Consider the following 14657-nt stretch of genomic DNA (forward strand, 5'->3'; position numbering starts at 1 on the left):
AGTAGATTACTTGGAACTTTCTCTCCCTCACTTCTTGGTAAATACAGCTTTACCTAGGTCTTGTAGGCATTATTACAATAACCACTAAAGAAACTCAAACAAATTTTTCTTGATCTATACAAGTGAAATGCGACCCCATAAATTTGCAAGATAGCTAAGGCTTTTGGGAGGTGAAAAAGCACTCTTAATTCTCTCCCATTTATTTCATTGATTGGATTTGGGAATCCGACAGTTGCATATGTTTTATGCCAGAGAGAAATGCTCTGCTTGGCATATTACTCCACATCCATTATTTATTTTAATTGAACTGAACTCTTGTCTTTCTTTTGGGACATTAGAATTAGAAAAAAAAGGTCTAACTGAAGGATACATGAACTAAGAAATGTCAGGACCAGCTGTACTAAAAGATTGGAACACAAATATCAGCTATTAGCACTAGTTGCTAAATGTCTCTAAAAACATGTTAGAAAGAGATATGCTAATATGATAACTACCAGAATATAGCTGATCTAATAAGTTCCACTTGAATTTTCATTGTGATATTTAAATATGGTGTAAAGTGAAAACTGATTCTTCTTACTTATTGATCATCTCTAATGCTGTGAAACTGGATATTGTCTGAGTGTTTTTCTGTGAAAACTCTAAAGTCAAGAGATTATATCTAAGCCAGATATCTAGTCTTTTGCTTCTCTTAGTCTTTCCACTGATTTGGGCCGGTTCCCCCTCCAACCTCAGTTTCTCAGAATTTTTCTGTATTTGGGATGAATTTTACTTATGTTGAAAGGAAAGGAAAGCTTTCCTTATTTGTCTAGGTAAACTATTGCACGTATGGCCTAAATCAAAGCAAATAGTGATGTAGGGCTGTCAGAAAATGGCCCTTACCAACACAAGTTGTACTAATTGTTTGTTCCATGGCCAGACAATGAGAATTTATTTAATTTTGAATGGTGGGAAAATTCTTGTTAGCTAAGGGTCTTCCTGGCTGCAGTATTTGTCCTGGCTTCAGTAGGATATGGTACAGCTTGATACAGAACCACTGCAGAGTTTTCCCTGCCAAATTTGTGCTGATTTGTTGCACTTGTAATTTAGAGAAATTTCAGGACTCCTACAAACCAATGTTTAGCTTCCTTCTGCCAGATGGATAGCCCATGAATTTCAGAGTCATGCACAAGCACATTAGGTGGCATTAAAATGTGCAGCTGTAAGCCATGAGAGGCTACTTGCTGTGCTGCTAAGATCTTCTACTAAAACAGAAGCAAACAGAAGCTTTGTCTCTTTGGAAAACCTGGCCCTCGGTGTGTGTAATGCTACTAGCCATTTTTATACTCTGGTCTCTATTTCATGTACGTCCAGCTGTTTTATTTCACATAAACATTTCTTCCCAGCATATAGCCAAAATGTTTCTGTTTTTATTACTGCTAAGTCCAGCTTGATATCTCACACAGATTTATTAATAAAAATAAAGGTTTTATTAACATTATTACAGAAGACACAGCTCAAACCATTCACATAATAATTCTCTTCAAAAGAATCAATATTGCTTAATTATTACTCAATATAGTATTTTTCTACAATACACAATGTTACTATATATACATAAATTTATTCCATAATTTTCAATTTAAGTTATGTTAGTGAAAAAATGTCAGCTGCTAGTTAGGAATGTGTAAGATAGAGAAGGACAGAGTTAAAATTGGCTGTCTGGTCTTGGTGCATGCATTCTCTTATGATCTGTAATTACACGCATAGCTTATATTTTTCCTGCAGGACCTCTGCCTTAGCCAGTGGCACAGGTGGTTACACCTGTGCTAGTGGATGCAAGATTCAATGTCAGTCTTCATTATTCCAGACTTCTTGTTTCTGTCTGTTCCATGGTTCTTCTCCAAATTAACTCCTCTCATCCTCAGTAAGTCCACTTTTCTTCCCTCTGACCACTTTCATGGCAGTTCTATTTCTCCTTCCTGCATTACAGAATTATTGTTAGGCTGTTGGCACATGCTTGACCCATTTTGGTCTATGGCTGTCAGATCTGCCTTTTTCCTTTCCCATGAGCTGCAGATGTTACAGTCAATTTAGAGTTTGTACTATACTTTATAGGCATATAGGGATATGAAAACTACATCTTTCAGTACAGAAATCTTTCTAATGCTTATAATTTGCTCATAACTTTGTGTGAACATGGAAAAGAATGGGAAACAAAGAATGTGTCTTTGCAGAATATCAAACCCTTCAGTTTGATATGTGAATATCAAAAGTATTCAGAACTATGTACTGGAACTCAAAGGCTATGTAATTTTACTTGATTTTATTTTAAGTTGTCCAAATAACAACTTGTTCTTGAAACATTAGTCTCACCAACACCTGAACAATTTTGTCTGAAATATTTCTTAAAAAGAATTAAAAACACAGCTTGTACCAGTACAAAGGATTAAAGTTTGCCAAAATCAAAAGAAATGGTATCTAGTAATGGAAGGGGGTAGTCTTAGGAAAAAGTTGTACCTACGCCACAACTTGTAACATGTTTTCTTATAAACACATATGTGTTGAATGCACCTCAGTTATATAGATCAGATGAAAACAACAATATTCAATAGTTAGCTTCAGTAGTTGAAAAGTAATTAAAAAAAAAAAAAAGTCTTGTTGGAAAACATTCTCAGAACTTTAAAAATCTATCCTTCATTCAGTTATCTCGTTGTTTTTTGTTGTTGTTATTGCTGTTATGAGCACACTAGAAATTTTTTTCTTTTTGCCTTGGAGTGATTATTGCTTTACATTCATAACATTTGAAAAGCTTGTCATGCAAAATGTTGAATGCATACATGAATGATGATTGATAGTTTATTTTTCCCTAGCATGAATGAGAGAAAGTAAATCTGGTCAGTCATATATTTATGCCGTACATATTTTTTAATTGCATGAAAAACAGCTGTAGCTTAAATCTTAAGGTAGATTTAATGATTTGCTTCAGCTGATAGACATAGCCTTGCAACACTGCAAGAATAACAATTTAAATTTATATTGCTCTGCTCATGACTAGGCTCCAAAAGCAGTAGGCAATGGAAAAGAAGAAATGAACAAATGAACAATGAGAAAAGAAACAATTTAAAACTCTGTCTTTAAACAGAACTGTAGCTATGAACTCCCCAGGCAACATATTTGACAGTATGCACTGAGAAGTGAAAGAATTTACAACAGCTCAGACCTGAACAACTAATCAATAAGACAGCAAACAAGTCCAAGGTAGCGGACCGCAGTACACAGCACCTTCCCCGTGTGTACAATATATGACCTAAATTTAGTACAACATATTGCAGTCAGTTGGTTACCACAGTGTTTTGCCCTACATAATCTCTCAACTGTTGCTGTGTGTTCTCCGTTTATTGGTATAGTCCACTTTAATTGGATTCATTTTAGTTTTTATACATGCCACTGAGAGAGAATATTTCCAACAGTAGGAAAGCAAGATTAGTCATACACCCTCCTACTTATGCTCACAGACACTGTGCCCGTAGCCTGCCCGGAGGACGGATGTGGGCTGGGGATCATCTGGAGTCCTATAAGAGTCCTGATCTCCTCTGAGATGGAATGAGTTGTACGAAGGAAAACAACTAGCCTCAGGTAGTTAGAATATGGAACCTCAGGAACCTCAAAAACAAATCCAGTCTTTCTGCATACATGATATTCAGCCTTTGAGCTTGTGATGTATATGTGCTGCTGCCAGGAGATCATGGTTATTTAGGACAGCCCTCTTGTCCAGTCTCCCAGGTAGACACAGTGGTCACTGTGCCATTTCTCTTTTGGACATGAAAATTTAAGTTGATCACAGTTCTTTGGTAGAAACAAAAATCAAGCCTCATTTCATTTTTATTAGGGACTTAATATTAGACGTTATCTTTTAGCATCATAGCCTTATATTGTAGATTAATTTTTCTTTCGTATGTCTCTTTAACTAAGAATTCCTAAAGGCACTCATTTCCAGCTGTGTGTGAAATTATTACGTAAAACAAAAGGAACCATATTGCTGACCCAGTCCCTTAGTTATGATGGGAGGATGTTAAACACAATAAATAAAGAAATTATTTACAGTACAAAGTGTGTTTAAGAAAAAATTGAAAAGATATATGCTAATAAGTAATAACAAAATACAAGTCAATCAGAAATACCACTGGAAACCCAGTATTACATCAAAACAGCTGATTTACAGCTCCAAAAATAAATGGAGACAGATGATCACTAAGTAGCTCTATAACAAACATTTTCTAAAATCAAGGGTTGGAGTGGCTGATAGAAAATTGGATACAGTTTGTATGGGCTGCAGTAAAAGTAAGAAATAAGCAGCAAGCACAATTTAAAAATGTAACAGATCTACTTGAAATAAATGAGTTCTCAGTATAGCAACAATGTGTTCTAACTTCAGAAACTAACTGCTTCTTTAATCAATAATTATAAATTCTCTGTCCTCAAAACTTATTATCTTGAATATATTTTTGTTGCACTATTTATTTCATATGCAATTTAAATTACCTAAAAATATCCATTGCATATAGGGAAAGCAAGGTCATCATTTCATTTATCGATCTCCTCTTCTAACTAAATAGACATTTGTATAGCGCAATCCAATACAGCTGTCAAATCACAATTGGTTAATATTATACAGCAAATAATCAAATCAGATTAGATAGATAGAAAATTATTCTATTCCACACATAAATCTGTTTCTGCCTTACAGACAAGATCAATGCTTCTCAGCAAGAGCTTCCACAAGTGCAAGATCACATTGAAAAGGAAGAAGGGTGTCTCTTGTGCCCAGGTTTCATCCAGTTTGGGTAAAGAAGCCTGAGCTTTGTCAGGGGACAGGATCCATTCGGTACCTTTGAACTTGATTACAACTGCTCATGACTGCTGAGACCCTGCAGAAATTTTCTAAGGACCGCAATTGCACATAGCTTTTCAGAGGTACTGTTTTTGACTAGTATCTCAAACAGGAAATAAGTTCAGCTTCTTTGTCACTGTTCACCCTCCAAAGAGGAAACAAATGAGATTCATCACATGGCTGTTAAGTTTTGAGACTGAGAGGGCTACAAGAGCACAGGCTTGGGGTGAAGGAAGAAAACACCATATTCTTGTAATCCTCTAGCACTGTAGTTTTCTTTCTTTCATACCTGGTCCCAAAACTTTGTTTGAGAAACCTGTTAAATAATACTGTTAATAATATTAAATTTAAGAAAAAGAAAAAGAAGAAAAAGAAAAGGAAAAAGAAAAGGAAAAGGAAAAGGAAAAGGAAAGGAAAAGGAAAAGGAAAAGGAAAAGGAAAAGGAAAAGGAAAAGGAAAAGGAAAAGGAAAAGGAAAAGGAAAAGGAAAAGGAAAAGGAAAAAGGAAAAAGGAAAAAGGAAAAAGGGAAAAAGGAAAAAGGAAAAGGAAAAGGAAAAGGAAAAGGAAAAGGAAAAGGAAAAGGAAAAGGAAAAGGAAAGGGAAAAAGGAAAGGGAAAGGGAAAGGGAAAGGGAAAGGGAAAGGGAAAAAGGGAAAGGGAAAAAGGAAAGGGAAAGGGAAAGGGAAAGGGAAAGGGAAAAAGGGAAAGGGAAAAAGGGAAAGGGAGGGGAGGGAGGGGGAGGGGGAAGGGGAGGGGAGGGGAGGGAAGTGGGGAGGGGAGGGGAGGGGAGGGGAGGGGAGGGGAGGGGAGGGGAGGGGAGGGGGAGGGGAGGGGAGGGGAGGGGAGGGGAGGGGAGGGAGGGAAGGGAAGGGAAGGGAAGGGAAGGGAAGGGAAGGGAAGGGAAGGGAAGGGAAGGGAAGGGAAGGGAAGGGAAGGGAAGGGAAGGGAAGGGAAGGGAAGGGAAGGGAAGGGAAGGGAAGGGAAGGAAGGGAAGGGAAGGGAAGGGAAGGGAAGGGAAGGGAAGGGAAGGGAAGGGAAGGGAAGGGAAGGAAGGGAAGGAAGGGAAGGGAAGGGAAGGGAAGGGAAGGGAAGGGAAGGAAGGGAAGGGAAGGGAAGGGAAGGGAAGGGAAGGGAAGGGAAGGGAAGGGAAGGGAAGGGAAGGGAAGGGAAGAAGGGAGAAAAATTCCCACAGTCCTGGAGGGAAAACAAGTTTTATATAGATGACATTTAGTTTAAAGGGAATGAGAGAAAGAAAAGAAGTAAAGGAAAAAATTCAGTACGTTTCTCACAGTTGAGCCTACATTTTGAGATCAATAGCAAATATGGATGACTATGAGCCATCTGATTTTTGCATTTCACAAACAACGTTACCAGTTGACATATCCATGACTTCTATACCCAGCTCTTTTCTTTACTCTTTTCTTTACTAAAATCTGGACCAGTAATTGGTGCCACACCTCAAGGACTCAGTGCATTGTCTGCATGATTACAAAAGATGCCTTATCTATTTATACAGAAGAATGAATCAGAGCAAATCAAACGTCTAAGCCTTATGAAGTAGGTTAAAATTTGCTCAGTGCTTTTTCTATAGAAACTTGAAGGAAAATTCTGATCTCTTAGATAGCACAAGATGAGGTCTTTAACTCCGTGTTATCTGAAGGTACTGGAAAACAGCATTTTATATACTCGTCCATTTACCCTATATTCAGGTCTCTAACAATGGACAGCTTGGTATTTATCCACCCCACTAAAAATCCGGTTCAAAATCTAGGGTCTGGAAACCTTATCAGCACCCATAGCAAGACAATGGCCTAGGAGCAGTCCTCTTTTTCTCAAATGGCTTCATGGAGTTTGAAACACAGCTCAAATATTTGCTTCAAATCCATGCATGCAGGCAGGATGGACAGATTTTTATAAATGATTAATAACATACAACTAACACTTAATATGCCAAAAGGTATTTAATAGTCAGGACAAGGTGAAAATGTATCATTTCTATCAAAAGACAGCACATGTAAGCAATATATATATATATATATATATATTTGAAATGGGAAAGTAATTTAAGAGGAAAAATACATATTTTCTGTTTTTCTCTCTGGCATGTTCTCTTGTTCTTGTAGTTCTCTTTGATTTAGATTATTTATCTTCAGAATTAAGTTAGGGTTATTATATTTATTAAACGTTGTGCAACATATATGATTGTAAATTGATGCTGAAGTATAACAGATGTCATATGATTTATACACTATTTCAGTTGCAGAGATAATGTTTTTTTAATCTAGTTATTTTATCTTGCATATAAAGAGTGATTCATATTTACACAGTGCAGTTAAAGGCCCAAGTGAGATTAGCATATGTTACAGAGAGATTCTTCAAGAAGCTTTTGAATTTAATCTCTAAATATGTTGGAGCAACAACAGGTGGAAACAGGAGCAGATACATAAGAGGCTTGATCAAGTTCTCAATTTCAGTGCCAGGAGCCAAAATAATACATATATATCATAATATATAGTCTTTTGCTCTATGCTGTACACAAAGCAATCCCTCCCTCCCAGTAATACTACAAGTACCTTATATATACCTTAAGCCAAAGAAATAGGTCCTGCTGTCAGTATCCTGTATCAGCTTTTTCCCTGTAGGTGCCTAACTCATCTCTTAGTTTCCGTCTCTTTTGAGACAGCCAGGTATGTTACCAAACCAGATGGTTTTAGGCTATAAACTATCTGGAGTAGTGGATGCTGTGACTTAGTGTAGCTGAACATACAGAGCCTTGGCACATTGGAATCGCAGCCTAGCTACAGTTTTCAGGGCAATGCATATTGCTGTTCAATAGTAAAAATAAAATTTCCCTAGTTCCTACGGAGTGATCTTGGTGTTTCCCATGCCCTACTTATTGGAGATAATATTTATTTCGTTTGACCCACTTTTCCTTTTGACCCACTTTTGACCTCATCAATGTGTATAAATATCTGAGGGGACGGTGTTAAGAGGATGGAGCCGGTCTCTTTTCAGTTGTGCCCACCAACAGCACGAGAGACAATGGCACAAACTGGAGCACAGGAAGTTCCGTCTGAATATGAGAATTTCTCATATCAGTTCATGACAGTTTCATAAACCTAGGGATAACCTGTAGGGTGCTTTTCTTTGTTTGCATGTTTGTTTGTTTTTGAAGTTAAAAACTGCTGGGTTCTATGTGAGCATCCATCTTCATTTAAAAGAACAAAACAAACGCTCACAATTACTGGGCAAAAATTGGGCAAAAATTTCTTATTGATGACTTTAGGTAAGTTCTTAGGAATTTTGAAGATCTAATGATATGCTTTGAACTATTGGAGTTGGCAGTAATATCTGTTTGTCAAATAAGTATCCTTAATATGTTAAAGTAAAATTTCTGGGTCTACTCCTACTGCAAGCAAAGTTATCCATTTTCCTTCTCCTTCTGTCATACTGTCATATACCTGCATGTAAGTTATGTCACTGTACCTTGTCTACACTTATTAGTTAAAAATAAATAAATAAATAAAAACGTTATGGGTAAGGTGAATGGTAAAACAGTATTAATGTTAGAAGTAACCAGTGACTGGCACAATACTGCCATCTAACAGAGGGGGAATGCAAAACATTTTGAGATCTTTCAAATGTATTTACCAAACACTGAAACACTGACTGATATTAGAATGTATAGAGAATGAGAGCTTACAAAACCCAGTAAACCTTCTTCATATTAGTACCATCTGATAAAGGTTTGGTTTTTGTGTCAGCACATCAGCAAATTCATCTACTATATGTCAGTTTCCTCTTTTTTTTCTTTTTCATTTTTTTTTTTAAGTTAAAGGACTTGCTGAACATTTGTTCTTGAAGTTTTTGGCTTCTTACACTTGCCAGTTTTACTAAAAACAAGTTATTATTTGATATTATTTACAGTCTGTTTAAAAGAAATAATTATTTCAATTTTTTTCCAAAATTTTCTTATCTTTTCCCCCCACCTATTCTAGGAAGTTTTCAAGTTTGATCTAGTACCATATCCTCAGATATTGAACCCAATCAACGTCTTTGTTTTTATGCACTTGGAGTCACTGAATTAATAAGTGAGGCAATGAAGAACATCTGTGTGTCTGAGGGTGAGAATGAATGAGTGAACCATTTATGTTCGCTTTTCATTAAACATAGAAATAAATATTTTATTCCTTTATTTTCCCTCTGCAAGACTTGCCTTTTCAGACATGTTGACCACATTGTTGAATCATCTGTGTAGTTACCATTTACTGCTGTTTATTCTGTTCCTAATTGCTCTTTCCAGATCTTCAGTAATAATGTGCAATGAGAAAAAAAAAAAAGGCAAAAAAAAAAATATTATATTAAGCAGTCCAGATCAATTATAAGACAGTAACAGGACTCAGGACTGTAAGATTGTCTTGTTCTTCCATCACCCACAGCTAGTGTTGGACCACACAATTGAGACCAGTTTCCTGTTTTAAAGTCAACGGGGTTCCTGTATGATTTATATAACAGCCTGAATTGAGTGATCATCTTTTTGCACAATTCACAGTAGCTTCACTTCACCACCCACCTCACTCATCTTCTCTAGGGTTAGTGTATTAATAATTCACTTCTCACTGAGAACAAAGCCCTTGTAACTTAACTTCAAATGCTGTTTGGTTGAACATTATAACAAAAGTAGTGAAGGGGCATACCGAAGAGCAGAGTTGCTGCATCCCAGAAGGCTGCTTCATTCCTCACCTTCCAGACTTTTCATAAATGGCAGTCTGGACTTTAAAGCATGTGTGTAAATATGGTTTCAACTCTCCAGCAAGAGTACTGGACAACACCTGCATTCTCCCACCCCATGTTTGCTAGAGCATTCATAGCAGTTGGGCTTCCCCAGGACCCAACATCACAAGCAAAACATGGAGGATGACAAAACCTCAAGTCTGGCCTTCAAGTCTTTTTTACATAAATTGCTGTGGGTCATTAAGGAAGACAGGGAAGTTGGAAAGGAGCATCAAACAAAATCTGATGGTGATTATTGATAAAGCAATTCTACTTGAATTTTGAACTTTGCTGCTTCACAAAATCCCCTTACCATTCACGTGAGGTTGACTGAGGAGAAATCCTTGCTCCAAATACAAAGCAAGGCAAGACAGAACAGTGCACACCTGGAAAGAGAAGGAAAATCAAACCTCATTTTACTCCTCTGATAGTCCTCTGACAGAAATTGAATGGTTAGACTAGATAGATCTGGCTGATTGGTTTTCAGATACTGGCATAATCTGGGATCTCATCAGTGCCATTGATACAACAGACCCCAGAGGCATGGATTCCAGCTCTGCTGTACCTTGCATTGCTGGCTGTGAGCTGGACTCAGATCAGAAGGAGACATATTGATCTTTAGAGAGATGGGTATGCTCCTGTCTCAGAGACCTTTATGCACAGAAATAAACACATCATGGTGCACTTAGTGATTAATTGAATGTGCTACATCTGTTACAGATTTCACAGGTGAATATTGCAAATGAATCCTCATTTTAGGGCACAGTTTGACCTACACAGCCTAGCAGATAGTGGAGTAATGTATGTAATTCACAACAGAATACAAATTTAACATCAGAAAATCATGTAAAAATCTGTAGCTGGTAGGAATATTCTGATCGTTGGGTGCATGGGAAACATCTGTTCGAATATGATCTTGATGATTAAGCATTTTATAAGTTGATTAAACAGTAACCACCGGTTCAGCTTCAGGGTTTGAGAAGCAGTGTGAAACTGATCCATATTTTCTTGGATGCAGAATTATGAGCCTCTGTGGGACCATATAGTACCTTGTCTCCAAAAGATGATGTTGCATTAGTTTAAATTCTGTTCTGTTAGCAAAACATTCTTCCTCCAAAGACAGTTGGTTCACATGGCATTCAGCTCCACACCAGTGCAATCACCAATTCCAGCTGGGGCTTATCTGCTCTCCTGTTTCAGTCACCTGGGGTAAGGTCTTTCCATTTAAAACCTGGTTGTACAGTCCTGGAGAGGATCTACCGCTAATTAATAATAAATGGGTGACTTAGATGGCTGTATTTGGCAGGGAAAATTTCTCTCACCCATTAAAACCTATGACTAGGATTTTCAAGTTATATTTTTAGAACCACTTACCATGATTTTCAAAGTATTAATTTATTCTACATTTTATTTCCTTTTGGTTATTTTCATTTTTTCTCTCCAAGCCATAACTTACTGACTTGAAGCTTGTGCTCAGCCTTGTATACTCCATAATGAAAAATGCTGTGTTTGACTCAATGGAGTAATGCTTCCTCCTCCACCTAAGTAAACTTTCCAATTTCTTTGGCTCGAAAAATCTCGTTTTATTAAGACTGCACCCTGAATCAGCTGGAAAGTTTTGATCTCACATAAATTACCACCATTCATTTCCTTCAACAGGAGGCCATTGCTGGTAAAATCACTGTTTACCCATCATAACTATGCTACATCATAATATTTTATTGCATAGACATACGCAATAGTTAGTGTTTTTCTTTTGCTGGGAGAAAGAAATTTATTATTTAGTGAGTATACAGAATCTGAACTTAAATAAGCAGCCTGATTGCCTGCTCTCAGTGAATAGTTTAACATGGTGGCAAGCTACAATTTTGCAATGTTTGCCATTAGATGTTTTACAGGTATTTTCTCGACACAAACGCATTTGGTTTTTAACTTCTACAACATTAAAGATATTTTTGACCAGTTTATGAAAACCAAGGAAATACATTTGCTATCTATGAAGTCTGAAGATCTGGATGAACGAATCATAAATCAAGTGCCTGCAAACGCCAAAACTAGACCTGCTCAAAGTTAAAAATGCAGACATTACACAGATATGTAAACAGTGATTTTCAGAGAGAAAACTTCTAGGTGGAAGAAAAGGAAGTACAAGGATGTAAGGAGACCTTTTGGAACATGAATAAAATCAAAACTGTGTTTTTACAAGTTCATTCAAAGTGTTAATGTTGAAAAGAGAGCAAGGACTGAAAAAAATAATTTGTTCAGCTTAGAATGTGAGTGATGGGTTGCACTCTGTATTTCACATAGAAGCTGTGAACAAAATCTTGCCTAAAACAAAGGTACAATAACTGAATTGAAGATACTTTTTTGAGAATATCCTGCATAGCAAGTCCTCTGACTTACCAAAGGTGTTAGACTGTTCTCAGAAGTGAAAGGTGCTATTCATTTTTTTTTTTTGATGTCTTTCAGGACTGAAAGATCAAGCTTCCCAAAAGACATACAGTTATGCCTGTGTAGGAGCTTCAACTCAAAAATAAATAAAAGGATTTTTTTAAAAACAGTAAAGGATCTTAACAGGTGAAACAAATAAACAAACAAACAAACAAACTTTAGAAATTAGGACTTCCAATTTAGAGGCAAAAAGATAGCAATTGTTTTGCAAAGTATTAAACACTCATACAGAAATGGATCCACCACTATTTTTAGGATAGCTTATTCTTGCCTAACACTCACTAGGAGTATACATTAAAGAAATGTATTAGCACTCCCACTTTACAGAAGAAATACAGGCATACGCATGTTTATTCATGTGATCATTGTGATGCATAAATTATAAGAACCTGTAAGAACCTTTTTAGATTATAACCTTCCAACAAAGTGAAGCAAAAAACCTGTGTATTGCAAAAGCATTATGTTACTCCCTACATTATTAGGAAAAAAATGGTCACATTTCCTCCCCCTCCCTACCAAGCACCCCTACCCCAAATACATAAAGCTATAAGTTGCAGATAAAAGTACAGTTTTAATAAAGGTTCCCATTTTCCACCTTAGCAGTTCTACCCTGAAATGGCATAGATCTTGTGAACAGAAAACTGAGCGCAAACCAAGTTTTCCATTTTGTCTAATATTCCATCATTTCTGTTCCACCAGGAAGAAACACTCTTCTCCACCCCAAACTACACTCTGAAATGGAACAGGAAGAAACCAAGTGAATGAAGATTTCACAGTCAACAAAAAAAAGAGCAACAAAAGCCTATCTTCAAATTCTTGCACAGAAACAGACCTCCTTAAGGCCAGTAGGACTGCTAAGGGTAAGCACATGCCAAAATGCTTTGTGAAATTAGTTTGCCTTCCAAAGGTCTTTCTAAGACTAGTTTGAAGCCTCAGTTTGGGAAAAGAAAAGAAGAAAAAAAAAAAAAGAAGGAAAAAGAAAAAGAAAAAGAAAAAGAAAAAGAAAAAGAAAAAGAAAAAGAAAAAGAAAGAAAAAGAAAAAGAAAAAGAAAAAGAAAAAGAAAAAGAAAAAGAAAAAGAAAAAGAAAAAGAAAAAGAAAAAGAAAAAGAAAAAGAAAAAGAAAAAGAAAAAGAAAAAGAAAAGAAAAAGAAAAAGAAAAAGAAAAAGAAAAAGAAAAAGAAAAAGAAAAAGAAAAAGAAAAAGAAAAAGAAAAAGAAAAAAAGAAAAAGAAAAAGAGAAAAAGAAAAAGAAAAAGAAAAAGAAAAAGAAAAAGAAAAAGAAAAAGAAAAAGAAAAAGAAAAAGAAAAAGAAAAAAAGAAAAAGAAAAAGAGAAAAAGAAAAAGAAAAAGAAAAAGAAAAAGAAAAAGAAAAAGAAAAAGAAAAAGAAAAAGAAAAAGAAAAAGAAAAAGAAAAAGAAAAAGAAAATGAAAGAGGAAAAGAAAGAGGAAAAGAAAGAGGAAAAGAAAAAGAAAAAGAGAAAAAGAAAAAGAAAAAGAAAAAGAAAAAGAAAAAGAAAAAGAAAAAGAAAAAGAAAAAGAAAAAGAAAAAGAAAAAGAAAAAGAAAAAGAAAAAGAAAAAGAAAAAGAAAAAGAAAAAGAAAAAGAAAAAGAAAAAGAAAAAGAAAATGAAAGAGGAAAAGAAAGAGGAAAAGAAAGAGGAAAAGAAAAAGAAAAAAAAAAGAGGAAGAAAAAAGAAAAAGAAAAGAAAAAAAAAAGAAGAACCTTTCTTCCTTGCTAAGAATTTTGGGTCAAGTTGACAGGGGCTGTGGAACTAAACCAGGGGTATCATGTCCTTGATGTGGAACTAAACCAGGGGTATCATGTCCTTGATGCTCCAGTGTAAAGACTGTACAAGTGCTGCCATTCCAGAGTTCAAAACCTTTTGCATCCACTTTGCAGAGACAGGAACAGAAAAGGGCAACAGAGATTTGAGTCGTTTATGTTTTGTAATTTCTCTTGATTTATGCCTTTATATTAATAAACTGCCCTGGGAAATATCAGTTTTGTTAATACAGGAAGAAAGACATTTAGTTTGGAAAAAAAAAATTATATGGGCTCTTTTGGGTGATTATATGGGCTCTTACGGGCTCTATGGGTGAAAATTATGTGTTCATTACCAAAGATAAGTAGGAAATTCTTAAGAACATGTATAGTTTAAGTGTAACTTCAGAACTGGAAATATACAAAAGTTTTCTGTGGGAGGTTGTGCTAAAATGAATTTTTTTGTCAGTAAGTTGCTACTGTAGTTGACAAAAAAAATTCTAAGAAAGTGGAGGGAGAAGAATTTAAAACGATTTAATTAGGGAATTCCTTATAAGAACAAATCTGAAATAGCACTTCATGTACTTTGAGACTACAAGTCAATAGGAGATTCACAGCTTCCAAATTCATAATTGTGTCCCATAGCTAACTGTTTGGCAAAATGATCTCATCTCTCTGAATGAAGTGTCCTGCTACCAAGAAAGATCTTGGAAAAGTCAAGAAATGCAGAAAAGTCCATCATGTCAAATAAGATTTGTTCTATTCTTAAAAGCAAACAATGAAACAAACCAGTCTTTCAT

The 14657-nt window shown here is 35.8% G+C and overlaps 1 long non-coding RNA gene across 1 annotated transcript; it reads right to left on the minus strand.

Annotated features, from left to right (window-relative positions):
• Positions 1–1358: 1358 nt before the first annotated feature.
• LOC308191690 lies at positions 1359–11403 on the minus strand. The gene is made up of 3 exons (XR_013948209.1): positions 10211–11403; positions 9959–10031; positions 1359–1961 (listed from the first exon to the last, which is right to left on the minus strand). It is a non-coding gene; the product is annotated as an uncharacterized lncRNA (long non-coding RNA).
• Positions 11404–14657: the final 3254 nt, after the last annotated feature.

This window comes from Anser brachyrhynchus, assembly GCF_964034855.1.
Source record: "Anser brachyrhynchus genome assembly, chromosome: 3".
Classification (NCBI taxonomy): Eukaryota; Metazoa; Chordata; class Aves; order Anseriformes; family Anatidae; genus Anser; species Anser brachyrhynchus.